The sequence below is a fragment of the Patagioenas fasciata genome, chromosome 4, assembly GCF_037038585.1.
Source record: "Patagioenas fasciata isolate bPatFas1 chromosome 4, bPatFas1.hap1, whole genome shotgun sequence".
NCBI classification, from domain to species: domain Eukaryota; kingdom Metazoa; phylum Chordata; class Aves; order Columbiformes; family Columbidae; genus Patagioenas; species Patagioenas fasciata.
This window is the reverse complement of record NC_092523.1, coordinates 66,589,948-66,609,746: the sequence shown is the minus strand read 5'-3', so window position 1 is coordinate 66,609,746 and position 19,799 is coordinate 66,589,948. Positions and strand designations below refer to the sequence as shown.

At 37.6% G+C, this 19,799-nt stretch overlaps 1 long non-coding RNA gene across 1 annotated transcript in view; it reads left to right on the top strand.

The window, feature by feature from the left end:
• LOC139827836 (uncharacterized) overlaps window positions 1-17,346 on the top strand; it is a 38,464-nt gene extending 21,118 nt beyond the window's left edge. Inside the window, exons 5-6 of the long non-coding RNA XR_011738889.1 lie at window positions 4,094-4,251; window positions 17,218-17,346. This is a non-coding gene — a long non-coding RNA (uncharacterized lncRNA). The remainder of the gene's footprint in view (window positions 1-4,093; window positions 4,252-17,217) is intronic.
• The last annotated feature ends 2,453 nt before the right edge of the window (window positions 17,347-19,799 follow it).

Here is a 19,799-nt window from a genome sequence, read left to right as displayed (position 1 = left end):
ATTGGTACATGAAATTCATGTGCATATTGGTCCATGAAATGAATACTTACTCTGCATTGTTTTCCCAAGTCCTTTTTAAGGAATCCATTCCCTCATCAGGGTTGGATTGGATGTCTAATGAGGGTGGATTTGTGGCATGCAGTCTGCACATTAGCAAACAGTGCAAGACTCACATTTCTGAGTGAAAAGTACACTGCATAACACATTTTCACATGTCACATTTCAAAGACATACCTCATTATAAAGCAGTGAGGATCAAGGTCAGACACAGGTAGCTGGGACATAGTACAAGGAGTCTTTAAGCACTGAAGACTAGCAGAATAGGGGGAGGGTTATCTCTGGGTCAGGACTTGCTTCATTGAGTGTGGTTATGAAGCTAACTGGTCAGCTCTGGATACTCATTTGCTAGTGGGAAGAAAAATCTGGTGTTAACCAACTTCTGGCTTTGGACTTTGAGTATACATAAATAGTAGCAGGTGTTCTTCAGGACAGATGGTTTATAAATTGCTTCATCTGTTGTTCAGGAATTGCAAATTATTATTTTTCGTTTGAAATTCCTTTTCCCTTTATTTTTGCATGGATATTTGTTTTCAATGACCTAAGGCTGTGTGTGTGTGGTCTCAGAAATTAAACACTGGATTGAGTAGACATAGGTTACAGAACACATGGAAACATATGCTGGTAGCCTTTATGCCTTTAAAAACCTAATCTGAAATCAATACCGAAATGCCAGAGATGAGAAATACCTATCAGCATGAGTATGTGCAAGCACTTTGGATATGCAGAAAGTAATTTGGCATGACGTTTAGACATTTCAAATGTCGGGGTTGAGCAATATGAGTAGTGTAATCTTGTTACTTCTTCCGAATGGCACACATGAATCCACAAAAAGAAATCAAAGCTGATTTTCTAAATTTTAAGAATATGCTACTAAAATTTCTGTGTCAGAGAAAGTACATGATGTTAGTGAAGTGAGGGAATTCGTATTGAATGTCATATGTCACCCGCACTTGCAGTGTTCCAAGCTGTGCTTAGCCTGTGCTGTGACATAATATACGCAGTGGTATTGCACAGAACAGGTGGGAATCTACAGGCCTCAACACAGACAAACCAGGCAGCCTTGGCAACGTTTTTTCTGGTATTTGTCATTTGGCTGTAATAGGACAGATTTGCTCTTACACTTTCAGGTGTACAGTAACAGGAACAGATTGGTTACTAATTTGAATTATTTTAGTAGTGCATCCAATGCAAATAAAGCAATTTAGCAAACAATATGTGAGTGAAAAGATTCAGAGCTTTGCATCAGATTTGCCATTTGTGGATATAGCAACTAAGTGCCTGACAGAGCTTTAATTAAAAGGAATATTATATGTATAGATATTGATTTTGTATTTCCGAACTAGAGTTGATTGAAAAGTTTGACATAGTGACAGAATAATGAGATTATCCTGCAACTCTTTCATTTCAGAATTTTAAACAAATATGTTTATAGGAATAAACAATTTCATATTCAGTAGTTAATCTAGAAAAATAAATTACTTAGATTTTCTGTCTGAAAGAGAACCACTCCAAAACTGAGCATGTATCTTTAAGTAACTTGCATCGTAACATGTAATTTAGAAGCACTTTAAAAATCTAATTCATGGTAGTCAGTCCACCATTATATATCCAGTATCACATGTGTGTCTGAGGCTTGGTAGACCAGTAAGGTAGATGATTCACTTGATTTGCTTATGTAGGTGGTTAGATCAGTGGTACTAGTAATTCCATAGGTCTGTCTACATTGCCTTCTGTACTATGAGGGTGCTGCCCCACCCAGTTTATTGTTTCAACTTGGAGCAGGCAGCTCTTGGTGCCACCTACCCTGGAAGGAAGTCTGTGACCTAATCTCTGAATGGTGGAAGATTCCCAATGCAGCAGCTTAGCAAAGGCTTCCTAAATCAGCCCTGGTATGAGAAGATTGCTGTTTGGTTGGTCTGGCATGATTAAAAGCAGACCAGCACCTAATTCCACAACAAGGTCAAGAAACTAAAGGAGGTCAGAACAAGCTAAGAATAGCAGGTTGTGCACAGGGGCTTCGCAGGGGAAAGCATTCTTGGCTGAGTTGTGATCTTTTCCAGGGGGTTTTTAGCAGGGAGGCACACACCTGTGACATGACACTGTATGTAGTGGGGAGAACAGGGAGGGGATCTCATTGCCTGGTGAGAGATTCAGGAGAACCTGATTTGTCACAATTTTTCTTTTAGGCAATTACATATATTAGGCAGTCTCTAGAGTTGCCAGCCCCATTCCTAGTCTCTGACTCAGTCGTTCAATATTCTTGTAGCCTGACTTCATTCCTGCAAGATCACTGTATTTGTAGCTGTCAGAGAGGTGGGGGGAAGTGGAGAGGGAGAGAGAGGAGCCTACAGTGCCAGCTGCAGGGGTTGTGTGCCAGATGGTATTCCCCCATCTGAGGCCAGGACAGCACATGGCATTCAGGAGCCTTGGCATGCCAGACACGTTCCATGCAGTTCCAGCCAGGGTCCAGTGATGGGCACCACGATTGTTGTAATCCTAAGAGTTGTCATTCCATCCTATTCCATGGCCTGTGTGGTCATCATAGGCACTTAATTAATGTATATCAGCTCGTGATTTAGAATGGTGTTAAAATACATGCATAGCTTTAAATGTGGCTGCTAAGTTAGTTTGTTTTGAGCCCTGTATCAGGCTTGGTTGCTGTCGTAGAAAATAACAGGAATTTGCAGAATAGGATAGAAAGTAGCAAAATATTGGTGAAATCCAGAGTGATTTTTCTGCAAGTGTTGTTTTATCCACTGAGTTGCTGTTGTAGGTGGTTAAGAAGTGAATTAGGATGGGGATGTTAGCTGAGATGTGCCTATAGTGTCCTTTCATGTTTTGTTCCAGAAAGTGACTGAAAGCAATAGCGAGTAGCACTGAACCTGAACCCAGCCTCCCTTCCCCGCTCACATGCTTTTTTGAACCGCATCTCATTCATCCTGACTATAATAGGTACCCGGTAAGACTATCCCATGCAATCAAATAGAGTCAGAGGATGCTTACTCAACACACAGACTCTCTATATGACCTTCACAGTACGACAAAAGAAATTCAGGCATGCAGAGTAACCTCAGCTATAGTTAGGTTTAGTGCTATTCTAAATTCTTTGGGACAGAATAGGGTGATGGCAGTCAGATAAAATGATAAAACCATGCAATCCACATTTAGATCCTGTAACTGAGTCTATCTACAGAGAGGGCATGGAGGGGCCATGTTAGTCACTGTCGCTGCCCACGGATTTAGAACAAGAGGTACAGGGAGATTATGCAACAACTCTTCTTTTTCCTAGGCTCATACATGTATACTTTTAGTTCTCCCACAGCAACCCTGTTTACTTGGACATTTTTGATGTAGATTTACTGAGTATTCCTGCTGCAACTGATAACTACTACTTAGCTGCACAACAACAGAACAAAGGATATGGAATCACATATATGTTTTGTCACTGCTGTATACGCTGAAAAGGTAACTGGTCTGAAAAAGTGCATTGAATAGATTTTATTATAGTTAAGTATAATGCTTTCAAAATACTCAGAAGTAATTGCAACAGCCAGTTGTATTAAGAAAGGAAATAAAATTTCTATATTAATGGATGATCATACTCAATACAGAGCTTGTTTTACACTTATGCAGAGTGATTCAAGCTTTCGTAGGTTTCTATTCCAGAAAAAGGTGAGATAGGTAAAGCAAATACTTTCCTAATTTATTCTTAAAGAATATGAGCATTTTAAAGTAGCATATGTTTAAAAAATCAATTAGTACTTTAAATATGTATGATCTACTTCTGTTTGCAAACAAGGCTATCAAAAAAACCACCTTATTTTCAGTACAATTTTTAGTGCTTTTACTCTAAAACTTTAATGTTGAATAATCACGTTTGGAACTGACCTATATGTTCTCCTACAAACTAATTTTCTTATCACTCTGTTTGTTTCATTTCTACAGCCTAGTTCTTCTTAAACTAATTGTGTTGAAAAATAAGGACTGATTGAAGTGGAGTGACTAAAATCGCTTATTGTACCTTGCTTTTTAGGCTCAAGCCTTTTCTACAGAAAATGTCTCATACTGCCCAGAAGGGAAAGTTCTTCCCAGTTGCTCACCTAATTATACATCTGGTCTACAATCAAAAAATATTCACTGGCTCTGTAAGTCCATCCAGTGGCTGCATATGGGAACTGCATATTTTAGAAGGTAAATTCCAATCTCCTGCAATTTAGTTTATTGAGTAGTATAATTAGTATTATTACTGGAAATAAACATGAACCAAAATATACAATTGGAATACTCCCAGCCTGGGGTGATAGTAGGTCAGTATCTGTAAAGTACCCTTTGAATAATACTTAAAATCAATTTGTTATGGCAACAGCAGGACTAAGATAAAGGTTGATTATAATTTATTAGTATTTAAATTAATCACCTACTAGAACGAGGAACAGAAACCTGCTGAGTGAAAAGCTTTAGCTTATTTTCATTCTGAAACTTAGACAACTGAGGTAATTGTCAAGACAAGCTCTTATTAGAGTTGTCCTCTTCGATCTCAGTATGCTTGTGTTTCTACTAAAATGAACCTATATGAAATTACATCTTCTGATTGTTCAATATGTTCTTTGTTAAATTTCATAAGACACTACAAAAATTAATTAAAAAACTGAATGTAAAGAGGACAAGATCTGAACAGTGTGTTCCAGAAGTCACATTAAGGATTTATATGCAGACTATTTCCAGAAAATCCTGCCTAAGTTCAGTATTGAATCTTGATGGGTCATCAGACTAAATCAGCCTAGCTGGTTGTTTGAGAACCTACAATTAGACATAGCATTTCCCCTTGGTGATGACAGCAATTTGAGCCTCAGTGCCTTGAACTCTACTTCTAACGTCACTTCCATTATTGATACCAGTGCTGGAGTTGTGACTGTGGAGAATTATCAATGCAGCACTTTTACCAGTTAGAAAAAGTCCATTTGCTAAAAGCCTTGTAATTCTCTGTTCTTGACAAATACCAGTTTCTAAAATCCACCATCATTACTTGCTTTTTTCTTCCCATGAAAGTAAATGTATCTTTAATTTTGCCTTCTAGAGTGAATACATTATGATACAGTGTACAATTACATGATAGCCTATTATTTGCCATGGGGTGCCCTGCTTCTGTTAGTGCATAAGCTGGGAAGACATAGAGTAACATTTATAACACCAGCCTAAATCTAGCTTTTCTTAAATGTTAAGTGCTTTATTTTTCAATATACATAAATAAATTTTACCCTAGAAAGTTTCAGAAGCGTATCTAAGATACTGTCATGGTGGGTACTTTGTGTGTGTAGAAATAACCATATAGTAGCAAGTGCATGCTGTGGTGTAACAGTTGCCTTTATATTCCTTTTGAGGTTTTTATACATTTCAGATCTTTATTTGTTTTCAGCCTAGAATTGCCACTACTGAGGTTGCTGTGGATGTAACTTGTGCAGTTTCTCTCCAACAAGATATCTTCTGTTAGAAACAACATCTAAAGTTAGAATGTTGTTACACTTCTTTCTTGCTGCAGTGATGACTGTAAAATGAGAATGTCAGCGTCTTGTGGATATGATGCAGCTCAGATTTTCTGTTCTGCTACATAGACTCTGCTTTCAGGTTTTTGTTATTGTTGTTTTTTCTTTTTAACTAGGGGAACAATTAATTTATATCTGGTTCCAGTTACCTTATTTGGTAACCTAAGTACTCTCCAGTCCTGAAAACAGAGCCCTTCATTTGGGCTCCATGGGACTTTAAATTAAAATACGATGGCTGCAGAGGAGCACAATGAAAATATACTTTTAAGAACATTATGAATTAAAACCCAACCAACCAACCAACCAAAAAAGCAGAAAGCATTCAACTCATCCTTGGACCCCACTCTACCAGCTTTTTGCATGGTTCCTGCTTCACAGAGTTGGCTGATATCTTACAGAATCACTTTCCTCTGTAAGGATAAGGAGCTGAGTGATATAGAACCACTGAATCAGTTCCTAATTCTTCTATCCCTGTGAGCTCTGACTCTCAGTATATTTTGAGTTGAAGCATAACGTACGTTTCCTTAGAGCAAGGTGTTTATTTTAATATTACGTGCTTGATCAGCCCTCAAAAGGTTCTGGATTAAAACATTGCCTTTGTCTTATCCTTCCTTTTGAGCACAACCAGAAGATCACTTAGTTATTTTCTTTTATCTGTTTTGGCCAATGTTAGGATTTTATTATTCATTTATCAGTTGTGACTGCATCATTTAGCAGAACCAGAAAGATTCAGCTTCTTGGTGCATTACAATAACTATGAATCTTTCTAGAGGTGTCCAGTATATTGTTCCATTTGTTCTGTTAAATATATAGGAAATATAAATAAATATATAGGAAATATAAATATATAGGAAATATAAATATATAGGAAAATTTGCCCTGATGATTTATTATTCTCCATAAGGTAGAAGACAAGGAATAAATAGGATGTGTTTCTGGTTTGTTCTGAGCTCCTTACTGGAGATGGGAAAAGAACTAAAATGTGGTAGGTCTCTTCACTAGGCTGTAGCAGAGCCCGCTTTTTGACCCTGCCAAGCACTCCTGATCTTTTAAATCTTCTCCTTTGCACAATAAAGCACAATTTAGTAAGGTTTGTCAAATATTGTTGCAAAACAGGGTTAATTTAGTGCCATGATGTCATTTAATAGTGTCTTTCAAATTCTAACGTAATTCTAAAAATGTCTAATCAGGGTTTATGATGTCATGTTCAATATTTCTTACACTTGCATCCAGCAATCTGTTTCAGTTATATTTTCGCAGAGGTCTATCCAGTTAGTGTTTGGTTATGAGGTTACAAGTTGGTTTTGAAAAATTTGTTTCATGAATATTTAGAGCCCATCTGTTTGTGAATGAAGCACAGACTGAGGAGACAGGATATCATAGGTGACTCATCAACTGGTTCTGAAATATTTAAGCTTGGAGCAGTACCAAGTGGTGTGCTTGCTTCTGTTGACCTGCACACAGTCCTGCAGCTGGTCGTGGAGGCCCTTGGTCTTCCCTTGAGTTAATCTCTTCACAAAGCTGGAGGGCTTTTGGGTGCCCAGTCTTAAGAGATGTTCACTCTCTCATAAACCTGTCTCCAGAAATTGGTATTTGACAAATGTTTAGTGAAAAATGAAACAATAAATAATATTAATATTCTAGTAATTTCTCTGACAGCTTTAAATTTTACTGTAGTAAATAAAATCAGTATACAAAAAAAGACTGCCAGTCGTGTCACTCTTCTAATTTAGAAGTGTATAGTTAAGGGTCACAAAAAATTTTACATGTTTACTGGTTATGTTTCCATCCCTGCACTGAGGAAGGTGCTGCAATATGCTCATTTGGCAGTTGAAGGAAGTGTGGCAGAGAGAGCAGTGACTCCCTTCAGGGCACACATCAAGAGTGGTGGAGGCTCAGTCATTCCAGCTGCTGCTGCCAGTGAACAGCATAAAAAACATAACTTACAAAAAAGAAAAAAAATAGCCCTGGCAGCTCAGTTGTTGGGACAGGATTTTCAAAACCCAAATTTTGGCACCCAGGTGCCATCTGCACTATACCGTAATGGTTTAGTCTTCTTTTTGTTGTGAGGAACTTTGTGCTTTTCAAAGGGACACCTAGATACAACTGGAAAATCCATCTGACTAAACCAGTTTTTAAGAGGAGGTCTCATTGCAATTAGAAGGGAGTGGGATTATTTTAACTAAGCAGTGTGTTGATATGATGAATAAACTAGAAAAATCTTGTTCCGAACAAAGTACAAAATGGTCCAGTGGCATTTGATTTATTCCTGCTGTAAGCCCTGACTTATCTTTGAGGAGGTGTTAACAGAACCTCTTCTGTCAAGCCCATTTAAGAACAAGCTTTTATTCAGCATGAATAATGTTGCACTATTTTATGAATAAGATGAGAAAATCACTTGTATGTAAGTGAGGGAAGATTTTTACCGTTTGAGAAACAGTGCTGATGGAGCATGCTCCTACAAACATATATGCCAGAAGCATCCCTGGCAAATCAGATCACTTTTCTTACCCAAAGAACTCAATATATGGCTTTCACTGTAGTCACACGATGCTGGGTATTGCCTTATATTCTGTCTGCTACTAAAAAGCTGTTAGGACCAATGCATTGACCTTTACTAGTCCCATTACTTAAGCTTGTTCTTGCTCACAATGGCTTTCAAAAAAGAGTAGAAAGGACATGCATGGAGTTGCTGGGAGGAGAAGGTGGCTACTGTTATCACTGTCATAACATTGCTTAAGATCACCTGAGCAGGTAGCACCTGTGCAGCATCTCTGATTAAATATGCCTTCACCTGGCTTTAAGGAAAGGCTGAGTACATGGCCAAAAAAGTTCTACCTTGGAACTCAGCAGAAATCTATTAATAAATGAAACCAGCACTTTTTGTGCAAAAACCAAACGTTCCTCTCATCTCTGAAGTGGCTCTAAGTTACTTTTATCTTGTTAGTCTTACTCTCCAGTAGTTTTGGTTTTATGGATAGTATTAAACAGGCTGCTTCTATAGTTTTTTCTATACGATAAACGTTTTTGTCAAGGACATTTTCAAACCTGATTGGAGTGTAGGTCCTCACATCAGACAGCTCACTGTCAGCAAATAAGAGGTCCAGAGTATCTGTCCTGCATTCATTTGGTAGGTTGGCCATGTATAGAGTAGATGGAAGGAAACTGTAAACTAAAGGGTTATAAATACATGAAGAGTTTATTGAGCAAAGCTTTAGTGGTTTCTAATGTGAGCAGAATCCTGAGATTATTTCAGTGTCCTGCTTAGTTTTTCCTGGTTTTCTGTTCTCTGTGAAGCAGAGCTCCTTTATAAATGACAAGAGAAAGCCAGTGGTATTTAATAGAGAAATTAAACTTAGTCACTAAAATGGTAACTGTAAACATTTACAAGATGACTTATTCTGTCATTGCCAGAGACAGATGCATACACTTGTATTTCACAGATGAAGTTCAAACAGGAGTTCTGAACTTATTCAATGTAATTTACTTCATTTCCTGGCCATAATGCTTTTGTAATTGGATATTATGTAGCACAATCTTGGGCTTTCAAATACTGTAGGAATATGAATTAAAGTATAAAACCAGAAAACATGTTACTACACTACAGATTTAAGCAGGCAAATTAGGAAGATAATGAAATATTTATTATCTGCTAAGGAATAACAGGATCATTATTTTCACGGCAATGCAAAAGGGAATAAATTTTTAAGACTAAGAATCTAAGATTTCCATACAATGGCAATCAGTAACAAAGGAAGAATAATCTCAGTCAATGACGTTCAGAAAGAAACTGAACTAAATTGTTCCTGAAAAATAATCCATAGGCTTCAGTAATAAAAAATGTTATATTTTGCAAAACGCACTTCAGATTACTCTGAAACCTGTAGGCAGAATCACAGTAATAATGCTCAACTGTATTTGGTTCTGGCCCAGGAGAGGAAGAGTTCTGGTCTGAATGAAAAAGATAAAATAACAACATGTCCTGTGTATTAGCCAAGGCTATCAGGCTTAAACTCAGTCACAGCAAATAATAACCTTGTTTCTATAGAAATGTCTATTTTTCACACTGTGCAGCAGAGTAATCATAAGAAATTATTTCTGATCACGTTGAAGGATATTTACTGTAGTTAGTTTGAAGGAGCTTTTAGCATGTAAACAGCGTAATTTGTTTCAGAGGTGAAAGGTCTAGACCAAAAAGGCAGTATTTGCCTGAACTGAGAGCTGTTCAGAAGAACATCTGACATCTAAGTGTGGGTGGAATCTATGAAACAGTGAAGATCTCCAGGCAGAATTACTTTGATACATTACTTTGATAACATTGCTAAAATATCTGTGAATGTTTATTTTAAATAACCCCAAAATCTTTGAAAAGCCTATAACAAATTCTCATCTCGAATGTAGAGAAATTAGATAAAGACGAGTACCATTAGGACAGCAGGACTATTTTGCGCCATCCTTCCCTATCCTTTGTAAAGCTCTTTAAAACCACGGAATATTTTGTCATATTGTTACTAAAACATGTTGCCCTGGCAAAAATTAGGTGCACTGTGCCTCAGCTGTGATTTCCAGGTGTGCATGGAAGTGTAGGGCTAGAAACATGGCTCTGTTGTGTTGGAACCCAAATGACTCCAGCCAGGCTCTGGGACCTCAAGCACATTTGCCTGACAAAAGCCCTGTCATGAGAGCAGGGCGGGGCCATTACATTGAACACTGCTGCATAGTGCTAAATTTGGCATGAGAAAACATGCTAGACAGTTTTGGTTGATAGTGTATGAGATATAATTGATCTTCCAGCAGTTCTTTTTATAGTGTAATCATAATAATAGCTAGAGTTAAGTTAAAAGTAAGTTAGAGGTTTTGGGATTCCAATTAGAGGTGTTTTCTTCATGTCAGATTCTCTGTGGCAGCAATGAAAATGTTCACTAGGTTTCAGGCTAAAATGTGGAATAAGGCTAAAAGTGATTACTCCTGTGTGAATACACAGTTCCTTCTTCTGACACTAAATTTATCTCAGTTATGCTTTAAAGAAGTCTACGGCCATTGAGAATTATATTAAACATATACCATGTGTGTAAGAGTGAAAAATAAATTTAAAATACATTAATTTCAGCCTCAGATGGCATATAACTCTTAATATTTCCATTTTGTACTCTGGACAATATCTCATCGCTCTATAAAATTTCTTATCCTAAATGCAGGTGTTTTCTTAGAGCAATCTTGAAGGCAAAAATACCAGTCTTTTCCCCTTGGAAATGTAGAATATTAACTCACCATGTAGAACACTAAGTCGGTTATATCCTAGAAATGTTACTGTTTGAAAAAGGAAAAAAAGCATACAAAATACAGATTTGAAATCACTTTGCAGAGTAACGCAAAAAGTTGTTTGAATACATGGCTGCGTTGTCATACTGTGCTTAAAATTGCCAGTCATACATGGCGTTGAATACAGTCCCATCACTGGGCCCAGCCGGAATAGAAGAGAACTGCTTGCCAGAGTCCCTCAAGCACTTTGACTCATCTCTGGTAATTTTTTCCTGGTTTACTCCATTTGGGTTTGTGTTCGTTTCGGTGTTTTGGTTTTTGTTTGTTTGCTTATTGGTTGGGGTTTTTGGTTGTTTTTGTGTGTGTGTTTTGTGTTTGTTTGTTTGTTTTTTGTTTTCCCCACTAGATTGCTTTTAAAAAACATTGTGTTAATTATGTGAATATTTCTGGAATTACATGCATTTCAGAGAAAGGCACTGTACGTTGTGCTGAACAGCATAATAATGCTCAGAAATTTGTTTAAAGTATTTCATCATATATATTAGAATGATATTTTAAAATATAGGTCTTAATGAAATAATTATGTCATTTGGCTGCAGTAGTGCAGGAATAAGCATACAAAAAGAAACTTCTAGAAACTTCAGGGTAGACCACATTCTTACATGTGTGTTGTCCAGAAATGAAGGATGCTAATTATAACACCAGATGATACTCACATGTGTAGATGAACACACCTATTATTTTTCCTGTTTCACTTCAACGCATTTGGGAAGGTCTGTGATGGAGCAGACCTGCCACTTTCATGGGTCATGAGAATCTATGAAGTATCTGGCGGGATCACTTACTTTAAGGTGTGATTTCTGGCTGGAATAAGATCTGGAGGCCAGAGGGGTGGTGAGGACTATATTAATCTTAACTGGAAGTAGGATAGAGAGATCACATCATAAAACATTCTGTCAATGCCAGCTATATATTCTAAGATTGGAGTAGCGTTTTAAAATCTTACTATGTCTGACAACCAAGTCTTTCCCTTGAAAAACAGAGAGAAAAAACGTCTCAACTCTGTATTTTTGTGAGAAACTAAAGAACCTAGTGTAAGGAATGTCCACAAAACCAGCTTCCAATGAAGCTATATTGGCAGGTTAAGAAATTTTGGAAATGCTACATGAAGGCTGTGGGTTTGTGTGTTTGTTTTAATGGCATGGGGTTTAGATCTATCTGGGCAAAAGAAAGGTAGGAAGAAGACATCTAAAGTTTTTCTGTGTCCACCCCTCAAAACACAATAGTCACAGCTCTTTCCTGGAGCACAGGGCTTGAATTTCTTGTTCTCTAGTTTGGAGCCAGAGAAAGAGGAGAAAATGGTATTGTTCATGGATCCTGAAGAACAGGCATCTCACGTCAGTCATGGAAGAACAAAAATCAAGTCTTCAGTTTATTCAGAGGAGGAATTCAAACATGCACCTTCTCCTACAAAAGCAAACACTTTAACCTTTAAGTTACCAAGTATTGCAAATTGGGAAATGCTGTGAATTCTCTCTGTTGTTTTTAATGAGAGGGGCTGATATGACATAGACACCAGCTCTAGAAGAGAACCAGTAGCTGAGTATCCTGAATAAGGATAGACCCCTAACTCCTTAGAGGTGACATAGGTTAGATCCTCTTGTTTTCTTGGCATCTTTTAGTGGGAACATAGGTGGCAGTTCATTAAATTTGCTGGTTTGAATGCTTGAATTTCCTGCATTTTATGGGGAGTGTGTGTACTTTCTCTCAAGAAGGTGAATTTTATTGCAACATATAAATCCTTGATGGAACTAAGCGATTTTTTGTGATTTTTTTCTACTCTAAGAACAGCTGAGTTTTTCTAACAAAATAAAATGCCAGAGTTCTTTGTACTCATTCAGCGTCAGACACAAAGCAAAAATGAGGATTTTTAGAATTCAGATGTGAGAATTTGTGCAGAACCCGACTAGAATGTGTAACTAAAGGAATGTGAAAAGTTTTAAGCTTTAAGGTGTTTTAAGTTTTAAGGTGTCATCTGATACGATAGACTGTAATCTTTCCGAGTTTGCTGCCAAATCCTAATCTAATAAAGGCAGATACATTTTCTTTAGCAAAAGAGTTTCCAGTCATGTCAAAAAAAAAATAACCAAAGCAGTGAAGGAGATTGTGATTTGCCTAGGAAAACAAAGTAGTTATTAATCTGGATAATATTTGTAAAAAAATTACTTTATTGCAAAAGGTTAGATTCAGACTGGATGCTGTTTTAGTAATTGCCAATTAGTGATGCATTTATTTTGGGAAGTATAGTAACTAAAAGCTTGCTGGACTGACAAAATAGTGCCTGTGCACAGCCGAAGTGGGAGTTCAGAAGCATGACAGGTTAGCATTCCAATGCAAGTCTGTGATTTTAAACCATTATAAATCAAAGTTGTTTCACTTCCCTTTGGAGTGGAATAGGGTCATTTGGAAATAATATGAAATCACTTCATCAGAAAAAACACAATGGCATATTTTCTTTCTCAGACCACACAATTTGTGAAGCAAAACAAATAATTTTTTTGTAGGTTTTTCTGGTACCTAGCTCACAGGCATATTTTGTGGATAAATTAATTATTTTAAACTGCATTAAATTGTATTAATTAAATGGAATGAAGCTGGGTCAGGGGAAGTTCAGACTGGACACTGGGAGAAGGATCTTCACAGGGAGGGTGGTCGATCCCTGGAACCGGCTCCCCAGGGAAGTGGTCACAGCACCAAGCCTGTCAGAGTTCCAGGGGCGTCTGGATGATGCTCTTAGGCATATGGTTTAGTTGTAGCTAGTCCAGCGAGAGGCAGGGAGTTGAATTCAGTGATGCTTATGGGTCCCTTCCAGCTGGAGATACTATATGATTCTGTGATTCTATGAAAAATGATGAGGAAATATTAATACACAGTAGTAATTATATGGAAGGACTATATTAACCTCTTAGATATCTTTTATTTTAGTGTTTATTTTTTTACTGCCTTTGTTATTTAGAGTTACTCATGGCTGAACTTCAGATTTTGGGCCAAATCTTCACATTTTATATTTCAGTTTTCTGGAGTAGTGACACCCAGATTTCACATATGTTGCCTTAAAAGACCATGAAGGCACTCAAGAATAAACATATGCAATGGTCATTAAGTCATCAGTTGTCTCCAAGTTGCTTTGAATGCTCTGCTGCATCAGGAACATAGCAGATGAAATGGGGTTTAGTTTCTTTGCTGAAACGACCTGTTCTCTCTGCATCTTCATTTCCACCTTCCTTCCTCCTCTGCTTTCTGCTGGAAACTGCTGGGGCCCACGAGATGGCACTGCACCATAGCAGGGGCTGAGGAGACCAGCTCCACAGCTCCCCTTTCCTAGCATGGATGGATCCCTTTTTAAACTCCAGAGATTTGTTCAAACTGTACTTTCCTTATGCCACAGATATCCTGCCTTTCCAACTGTCATCAGCTGGGAATTGCAGGAGATTCTGGTTAGGAATGACAAGGGAATTCAAGTGTGGAAACGTATCACGTTACTAAGAAGTTTCGGAAACATTATTTAACCTAAGCTCTCTCCATTAAAGGAAACTGTGAGATGAAGGATCCTCTTAGACAAGAGCTAGCAAGCATCTCCAAGGAACACGGTTAAAATATTTAATTCATATATTCCTGGCCTATCTTCAAACTGTTATATATAAGGCAAAAGTTATTTTTTAATTAAATAATAATAATAATAAAGATTAAATAATTTAGGAGGTGTGTTCTTCAAATAATTTTTATCGAGACTAGTACGGAGAGAGGAAATGCTGTATCAAACCCAGCCACCTGAGACCCACTGGGCTATTCAAGCCAAGTGAATTGGTTCTGGGCAGGGCAATGTAAGCAATGAAGAGTGTACAAGGCCAGCACCTCTCCTGAAATGAGATACAAACAGAAAAAATCCTTCCTGTCGTGGCACTGCTGTGCAGCTTTGCAGGGGGGAGAGCTCTTGCTTTCTGGAAGAGGAAGCAACCTTTGCAGCTGTGAAACCTGAGAGAACAATGGAGATTCTGTGGACCAGCAGTTACAGGGGCTGCTTGCTGCTCTTCAGGGCCTGATGCCAGAGAGGTCCCACAGCAGCAATCTTTTCTCTGTAATAAATTCTAAACTTCTCTTGACCTTATTGCTGCACTCTGGGCAGAAATGCATCTGAATATTTGGCAGGAGGCACCCCATATCTTAAAAATTGTGGATGCCTCCTGAATGCCAACAGAACTGTTCTAGATAGCATAAAGGAGACATATGGATCTTACGATGCAAAAAAATGCTTCAGTTCTTTCTTTCTGATCACTGAAATATCTGTAGAGAGAAAGAATACTCCCCAGCTTGGAAATTACTTGTTCGATTTGCTAAACAACTGAACAATTGGTATATATTGTTGAAATTTTACAAACAAAAAACCTGATGTTTATTCCTAGTCAGCATAGCTTTTTTGCTTGACGCTTTGCTTTTGCACTCTTGGGGGTGTAAAAACAAGGAACAAACAGTGGCAATGTGTGCTCAGTCTCACCTGGATGGGTGCTGGTGATCAATAGCACAGTTAAGAATTTTGAGTGCATATTACATCATGCCTGATTCCCCCCCATCCTGACCTAATTCTAACTGAATTAGTCTCGAAATACTCTCTTCACTTTTAAATGGATGATCTATTCTTCTTCACAGTCTGTTGCACTCTCTCAAACCACTGCTATACCTGTTGTGTGAGAGGGATGCATTTTAACAGTGAATAAAGCAATATTTGAGCATTGATATCTCCACCAGGATAGGGGGTTTCTCATGGAAGTCTTATTGCATTAACAGACCCCTAATGGGTTATGTGATGTGATTGTTTAAGCCTAATACCGGGGTTGGTCTCAGATTTAATGTACTAAACAATATGATTTCAATGATAAATATTAGATTGAATCTGACTATCATTTAACCTGGCAACGTCTTTAAGAGAAATAAATAGGTTTCTATTTTAGTCAACAGGAAATATATCTGATACTTCTTCATTTAACTTTTCAACCAATAGGACTATTTGCGTAGTAAAGTATTAATTGGTATGAGTTCTTGGTATTAGAAACAGTTCTGGTACCTTTTTTAAAGCTCCATAATGAAGCTACAGGTTCCCTTTGCTGTCATTGCTGAACATTGATGCTTTTTGCATCATTTCCAATAACAGTGAGAAGCTTGGGCCTGGTGGTGCTAAACAAAGGTTTTTATTTGTCTTGGTTACAACTTCATCTAAGCTTATCCCAAATTCACATTGATAATGGATGGTAAAGATAGAGATGATAAAGCTTCAAGCCTAACAATGATCAAAAAAAGAGACAAAGGACATTTAACCATTCATATAAATTTTAATCATCCTTGTGAAGGATATTTCATGGTCAATGCCTGTGTGAAGTCAGTGTACCACTAATCTCCATGTGTACAAGATCAAAAAGTAACTGAAAGCATTTTCCTCTTATTTCCAGACTGAGTTAGAGCTAAGCTTTTCTTTCCTGCCTTAGCCATGGGGACTGGAAGAACATGTCACACCACTCATGTCACTTTGGTGTCATAGCAGTAGTTCTCATTTTCTCATTTTTCTGTGTTCACTCCTGTGGTTTTGCTATTTTGCTTTGTATTATTAAAGTCTGGTTTAACTTTTTTATTTGTTTGTTTCTTTTTAGAAATAAGAAAAGGGTTAGAAAATTGAAATGCAGAAAAGGAACCACTTTAAATCAAAGAAAACCAAACACCCTCAAGCTTTTACTTAAGAAAGTCTGAAGACTTCACTGTTTGCTCTACAGAGTTATATTGTCCTCTGCCCTTCTCCACTCCCTCCAGCTTGCTGTTATAAAATAAGTGACTCTCAAAGGCATGATCGATAATGTGCAACTAGGCCTTTGCGTATGCTGCACATGCTCTCCTTTATTTAGCACTGGTGTACTCCATAGTAACTGCCTGGAGAGGGTGATTCCACCTTGCTGAGGGCAAAGCTGTTCCAATATATCTGTCCCATTCCCTTCTAGAAACCTTATCTGTGATTGCTGTCGCACACTTGAAAGAGCCCTGGGTTAGGCCAGGCTGTATGGATGCATGACTTGGCAGCAAAACACACTAACATTCCATACCAACACAGCCATGTGTTATCATGGCATTTATACAGGTAGGCAGCCATAATGTGTTTATGTATATCCATAAGTTGTGCTGCAAATGTGTTCTGTTATGCACTAGAACTAAAAAAGAAGCAGTAATTTAAAAACACCTACTTCATCTCGAAAAGATTTTAGTTAAAAATATATACTGAGTTCACTCTTTTAGTTCTCCTTTTTTTTAGGTGAAAATCAACTGCAAAGATAGAGGAAGTGAAAGCTTAAACAAATACCAGACTGAAGCAATCCTGAGGGCTACTATTGTTTACATTTCAGTATCACTTTGGAGCATCTGTTCAATTTAAGGTCCTTGATTTTATTCCAGTTTCTATGATGAACATGTCTAGTTTTAACAGACCCTTCTTCTCCACTTTGTCATAAAACTATTTCTATCCCTAGTTCTTCCAGCTTAATGGATTTGCCTGAAGTCTAGTAATGTGAACATTCCCATTGACTTTATATTGTATGCAAGAACTTAAGCATGTGTACAACCTGCAAGAACTGGAACTTTATCATTACTTTGTCCTCAGAGGATTTAAGCCCTTAGAAATGTCTACTGCTTGCCAAAAGAGACATAAGAAGCAGATTTACAGCATGAGTTCTCTATACATCACAAGATTAAATGTGTTTAAACAATACAGTAAAGTAATACCGTTTCTTGTAACATGTAACAGTGGACTTTCATAGTAAGCAGCCCATAACTGTTGGATTAATATATGTAAGGATTTGTAATTTATGTTTTAAATTATATACCAGGATGGACTGTATATTTTTAATACATATATATGTGTGTGAGAGCGTATAGTCTTGGATTGTAGCCAAGACTATGTATGAAATATTGCTTGTGTAGAGGCTCTGAATGGCCTCCTGCACAGTCGTCATCATGCAGGCATTTTCCCTGTCTAATATCTACTTCCCCTCAATGTTATTTCCCTTAGGTAACTGTATTTCTGGTTCATGTCACACTAGAAAATATCCCCTCCACTGCCTGTCATCTACCAGGATTCATTTTAAATGAGGTAGTCACTATCCTCATCTAATGAATGATAGCACTTTGGCCAGTACAGTTTAAGGATTGGGAGGATTTATAGATCAGCTGTCTGAACATAATGCAAGATTTTCAGCAGTGAAATAAGCATTTGAAATTCAAATTTTATAAATGGGTTCTTTAAAATTATTTGATGTTTAATCACACCAAAAAATAACTTTATTACATCAGCAGCTGTAAGACTTTTGGATGCTGTCTGTATTCATACCACACCAACACAAGAGAAATTATCATTACTTACTGAAGAAATAATCTCTGCTCTTTCTAGTTGGATTATATTTAAATCCTAGAAAATTTTGACAAAAGAGGAAGATGAAAGCTAAGGTCAGTGATACATTTAGTCTTGAAATAGTTGCAGAGTAGCTTTGGGATAAGTGGTGTTTTATATCAACTGCATGTCAGCTCTCTGTAAGATGTGAGCATGACAGTATCAGAGAAGATGCTTTTATGAAAACGGGATGTTGCTGGGTTACCCATGCAAGGGAGGCATTATTTTGTGACTTCCGGTGCTTTTCACACTGCCTAATTCAAGGCACTCCAAGGCAAGTGCCTGTGTTAGGTGGTTAGCCTGCCGAGGATCTTCCATGATTGTTGGGAGGAAAAGGTTTCTACCACCCAGAGGGCAATCAAGATCAAGGATTCAGCACAGGTGACTGAATTACTCTCCAGCTAAGGCCCTCTCATCCTGCTGGTACGCAGGAAACCAGCAGTAGCTAGCTTCCGACTTTGTTGTTTAAATGGAAAAAAGGAGAATCACAATGTCAGGAATAAAAATCAAGGCAGCCTAGGTATGTAAGTCTGTAGTATGCAAAATGCAAAATTAGGCACTTAGGGCTAAAATTATAATCCTGAAAATGCCTGCTTAGGTGCTACCCAAATTCTAGGCTTTGTAGATTCTCAGACTGTGCCAGGTGTGCAGTGATGTGTCACTGGGCATGTCTGGAACTGCCAAAAGTTTGGTGGTGCTGGATAGGCGATGTATGTCATGCCTCAACACAATCAGGTACAGAAACTAGATGTTCTCTCCATTATGAGACACAATTTTTCTTTTCCTCTATTTCCTTGTTAAGACCATTATTAATGATTTTAGTAGTTAAAACAATTGTTAGGCTCATTCTCATTTAGAAGTTGATGTACAAGCAGAGGACAATTTTAAGCATTTATAATTGGAAATTAACACTCTGCAGTAGGTGCTGTACAGTAACAGAAGAAAACTAGTTCTCACCTGGGGCATTTGTACAATGTAATAAGATTCTAAACCTGTTGTAATTCAGAACAAGAGAAAATGTTTAATCGGGCTGGAGGAACTGGGGAATTGGCAATGCCAGCACCAGGTTGATTCCATCACTGCAGCGCAGGTTTGAAGTTTCTACTGAAACCAAGCAAAACAAAGATTATGTTATTAATTTTAAGGGGGTTTTTTTTATGCCTTAGAATCAATTGAAAAAAGGCAAGAAAAGTGTTAACAGAATCAAGACAAATCGTATTAATCTGTGACAAAGGAAGATGCAGGTTGAAACTGATGTCTTGTCATTCCTTTTTTTAAATGTCCGATTCTTAAAGAAATCCAGACAGATCTGAATGAGAGTCTATAGACAGTACATCAAAAACTGTGTATGTAACAGTGCTGTTGGAAAGCTGGCCAATAACCACAGCCTACATTAATTCCAGAAAGTACACACAAATAATATTTCTTGGCTCCGTTTTCAAAGCAGCATT